General features: G+C 62.3%; 1 pseudogene; it reads right to left on the bottom strand.

Annotated features, from left to right (window-relative positions):
• The window catches only part of LOC124564175, a 7939-nt pseudogene that overhangs the window by 2256 nt on the left and 683 nt on the right, over nt 1–5000 (bottom strand).

Here is a 5000-nt window from a genome sequence, read left to right as displayed (position 1 = left end):
CAGATAGCAGGCGACTGGTGTCGGCGACCCACTGATGTTGGCCACTGACGGCGGCAGAAGATGACAGTGCCGCACCGTCAATGGCGATGTGTAGGCGCGCCGCCCACATTTCCCCAACCTGCGTTGACGATTTGAGGAGGTGGCCCTCCCACATTAGGTGGCGCTCCAGCACCTCGATCTCACGCTGTACCTCATCCATGCCTACACCGTCGCAGGCTGGCCCTATCTTCTTCAGCGCCAGGAGACGGGACCGACGGAGGGTCGGACCCATCCATCGGCAAGATGGAATGCCGAGGCCCCCCTGGGCAACAGGAGCGTGGAAGTATCCCAGGGGGGTGTCCGCCGGAAGGCGGAACCATCTCCTGACGGCGGCCCGGATGGTAACGTCGGCCGACTTCAATGCACCCACCCGGGTGCGGCTGAGGGCCAGCCCGTGGTACAGGCCAGGGAGAAGTACGTTGGTGAGAGCGTGGAGGCGCTGTTGCGGCTTCAGCGGAGCTCGGGAGATGACGTCAAGCTGCTCCACCAGGTGGCTACGTGGATTGAAGACACAGCGACCCGCCGTGGAAAATTGCAGCCCCAGGTACCGGAAGGTTTCACCCACACGCAGGGCAGGCATGGTGGTATTGCCTGCTGTGAAGGTGACATTGCTGTCCACCTTCACCTTCTTCTCGCGCCCTGACGCGACTAAGGCGAGGGTGAAACACTTCCGGGCGTTGATCTGCAGCCCCAGGTGGGCGAGGGCTGCGGTAGCTGCGTCGATGAGGGACTGCAAGCCCCTCGGGGTCGCTGCAAACAGCAAGACGTCATCTGCAAAGGCCGCAGCGTTGACTCTGCGACCGAGGATCCGAGCTCCGATGTGGGAGGGCAGTTGGCCTAAAACGTAGTCCACCGCAAAGTTGAACAGGAGGGGGGAGAGGGGATCGCCCTGGCGAACGCCCCGTGCTGGCTGCACAGACACGCCCACGCCGGCGCCGTCCGCTATCACTGTCGTGCTGCCCTCGTAGCACCGCTCGACATACTCGACAAAGCAATCCGGCAGGCCATGCGCCTTCAGCACGGGGCGAAGGGCAGCATGATCTACCGAATCGAATGCCTTAGATACGTCGATCGATGCCACAAAGACAGAGCGGCAGGAGCGAACTGCGTCGGTGAGAGCAGTGTCCAAGATGAAGGTATTTTCCAACATCCCATCCCGAGGGATGAATGCCCGCTGACGTTCGTCCACAGCACAAGCGCGCATCAGGCGTGACGCGAGAACCTTGTGGAAGGTCCGCGCCAACACCGAGCAGACCGTAATGGGGCGAAAGTCAGCGGGGGATGTTGGTGCAGCCGTTTTCGGGAGAAGGGACGTCCGCGCGCGAAGCAGGCGTTCCGGAAGGGCGCGGGCCAGAAGGAAGAGATTCATCACTTTCACCAGGACTTCGTGCGGCAGACGCCGCAACTCCGCTGGGGTAAGGCCGTCCGGCCCGGCTGCTGATCCCCTGGGCGGCAACGCGGCGGCGACCTCCTCATGTGTGACCGGCCCCCATATGCACTCGAGAGCGACAGGCTCTGAGTGCGGGAGGAGGCGGTCACGAATGAAGCCCGCGGTGGAGATGGGCTTCTTGGTGAAGAGGTCCGCCCAGAAGTCCAGCAGACCAGGGATGGCAGGTGGCGGCTGGAGCAGGGTGCCATCCAAGAGGCCGCGCACGCAACGCGCACGCGACCGTCGGAAGGCATCCTGCGTTCTCGCGTACTCCCAGCGGCGCCGCTTGCGCTTCTGCGTCGGCGGCGCGGCAGGCGGCCGCTTCGATGGTTGGCGCGGCCGCTGTGTCCTGGTGATCGATCTCTCCCCTCTGGACCCGACCGACGCAAGGGCATCCGGGAGCATGCCCAGGATGACATCGGGCGGCGTGCCCCGCCCCAGACCGATGACACGATCCAGGGCAGAGAAACGCTGGGCGGAAGCGGGTAGCCCCGCCAGATGCTCCCAGATGGCGGCGTCAGTCGGCCCCTCCGGCGGCGGCCCGGTGGTGTCGGCCGCGAAGTCCTCGGCTGCGTCGACGGGCGGCGCAGCGGCCTCGCCCGCGTCAGGCAGCGGGCTCGCCGCTCCCCGGCGGGACGCCGGCTCTTCCCCCCGACCGATCTCAAGCGCCTCCATGAATTGGCGGACAAGCTGCTTGTGGGCAGCTTGCCGCCGTCGGCACTTGATTGCCTCAAGCGTTCGGTCGGGGAACATCCTGATGAGCTCTTGATTTACAAAGAAGAACCGGGCGTCCCTCTCGAGGAACAGTTCGGCCTCTGCCTTGGCGAGCGACAGGACTTCTTCCTCCGTCCACCTCGCGCGATGCCTCTCCGTGACGATCTCCGCGTTGGCGGCCGCAAGATGTTGGCGGCGGCGATGGACCCCGAGACCGTTCTTGGTTGTAAAGCTGCGGTGGCACTCACTACAGGTATACATAGCTGCAAAAGTTACAAGATTTTCGGCACGGCCGGTTGGCCGGCTAGGTGCTGGGGGAGTTGGGGTGGCACCTTCAGCGGAAGGGCCACCACTTATTCTCTGCTTACTGCCCCCAACTAAAAAAAAGGGATAGTGCGAGGGGGGGCTGGTAACCCCCCCAAGCCCCTGGTGCGGTCTTCCACTCTGCGAAATCAGCGGGCCCACGAGAAGGGGAGAAGACTGCAGGAGAGGAGAGGCTAAGAGGGCTAGGCCCATGTATTGCGCATCACTCTCCCTGTAACTATAACCCAAGGAAGGCACCTCGCAGCAGCAGCACGACTACATCAAGACCGCACTTCGAGAAGCCAAGTCCGGATGCAGCCACACCACCGCCACTTGCAGCCGTTTACCCGCGCTTGCTTGAATTTCTTCACGTTGACATTCAGAGCACTGGGCAGAAATCACATTGCGTCAACACCCGCTAGGGCCATCGCAATGCTTTGTTTTAATTAGACAGTCGGATTCCCCCAGTCCGTGCCAGTTCTGAGTTGATCGTTGAATGGCGGCCGAAGAGAATCCGCGCACCCGCGCGCCCCCGGAGGAGCACGCTAAGGCGGACGCGGCCTCGCAGCAAGGAAGATCCGTGGGAGGCCAAGGCACGGGACCGAGCTCGGATCCTGCACGCAGGTTGAAGCACCGGGGCGCGAACGCCGCGCAGGCGCGCGCATCCTGCACCGCCGGCCAGCACGAGGCCAACCAACGGCGAGAGCAGACCACGCCCGCGCTAAACGCCCGCACTTACCGGCACCCCTACGGCACTCACCTCGCCCAGGCCCGGCACGTTAGCGCTGACCCACTTCCCGACCAAGCCCGACACGCCCCGATCCTCAGAGCCAATCCTTATCCCGAAGTTACGGATCCAATTTGCCGACTTCCCTTACCTACATTATTCTATCGACTAGAGGCTCTTCACCTTGGAGACCTGCTGCGGATATGGGTACGAACCGGCGCGACACCTCCACGTGGCCCTCTCCCGGATTTTCAAGGTCCGAGGGGAAGATCGGGACACCGCCGCAACTGCGGTGCTCTTCGCGTTCCAAACCCTATCTCCCTGCTAGAGGATTCCAGGGAACTCGAACGCTCATGCAGAAAAGAAAACTCTTCCCCGATCTCCCGACGGCGTCTCCGGGTCCTTTTGGGTTACCCCGACGAGCATCTCTAAAAGAGGGGCCCGACTTGTATCGGTTCCGCTGCCGGGTTCCGGAATAGGAACCGGATTCCCTTTCGCCCAACGGGGGCCAGCACAAAGTGCATCATGCTATGACGGCCCCCATCAACATCGGATTTCTCCTAGGGCTTAGGATCGACTGACTCGTGTGCAACGGCTGTTCACACGAAACCCTTCTCCGCGTCAGCCCTCCAGGGCCTCGCTGGAGTATTTGCTACTACCACCAAGATCTGCACCGACGGCGGCTCCAGGCAGGCTCACGCCCAGACCCTTCTGCGCCCACCGCCGCGACCCTCCTACTCGTCAGGGCTTCGCGGCCGGCCGCAAGGACCGGCCATGACTGCCAGACTGACGGCCGAGTATAGGCACGACGCTTCAGCGCCATCCATTTTCAGGGCTAGTTGCTTCGGCAGGTGAGTTGTTACACACTCCTTAGCGGATTCCGACTTCCATGGCCACCGTCCTGCTGTCTTAAGCAACCAACGCCTTTCATGGTTTCCCATGAGCGTCGATTCGGGCGCCTTAACTCGGCGTTTGGTTCATCCCACAGCGCCAGTTCTGCTTACCAAAAGTGGCCCACTTGGCACTCCGATCCGAGTCGTTTGCTCGCGGCTTCAGCATATCAAGCAAGCCGGAGATCTCACCCATTTAAAGTTTGAGAATAGGTTGAGGTCGTTTCGGCCCCAAGGCCTCTAATCATTCGCTTTACCGGATGAGACTCGTACGAGCACCAGCTATCCTGAGGGAAACTTCGGAGGGAACCAGCTACTAGATGGTTCGATTAGTCTTTCGCCCCTATACCCAGCTCCGACGATCGATTTGCACGTCAGAATCGCTACGGACCTCCATCAGGGTTTCCCCTGACTTCGTCCTGGCCAGGCATAGTTCACCATCTTTCGGGTCCCAACGTGTACGCTCTAGGTGCGCCTCACCTCGCAATGAGGACGAGACGCCCCGGGAGTGCGGAGGCCGCCGCCCCGTGAAGGGCGGGGAAGCCCCATCCTCCCTCGGCCCGCGCAAGGCGAGACCTTCACTTTCATTACGCCTTTAGGTTTCGTACAGCCCAATGACTCGCGCACATGTTAGACTCCTTGGTCCGTGTTTCAAGACGGGTCGTGAAATTGTCCAAAGCTGAAGCGCCGCTGACGGGAGCGATTATTCCGCCCGAGAGCATCCCGAGCCAACAGCGGCGCGGGTCCGGGGCCGGGCCAGGTAGGTCCGTCATCCGGGAAGAACCGCGCGCGCTTGCCGGGAGCCCGAGCGCCCAAAGGGGCGAATCGACTCCTCCAGATATACCGCCGGGCAGCCAGCCAGGACACCGGGGCTCTGCCCAACAGACGCGAACCGAGG

Source organism: Schistocerca americana, unplaced genomic scaffold (genome assembly GCF_021461395.2).
Source record: "Schistocerca americana isolate TAMUIC-IGC-003095 unplaced genomic scaffold, iqSchAmer2.1 HiC_scaffold_1287, whole genome shotgun sequence".
In the NCBI taxonomy this organism is placed as follows: domain Eukaryota; kingdom Metazoa; phylum Arthropoda; class Insecta; order Orthoptera; family Acrididae; genus Schistocerca; species Schistocerca americana.
Note: the sequence above shows the minus strand (reverse complement) of the source record. Positions and strands in the feature narration are given on the sequence as shown.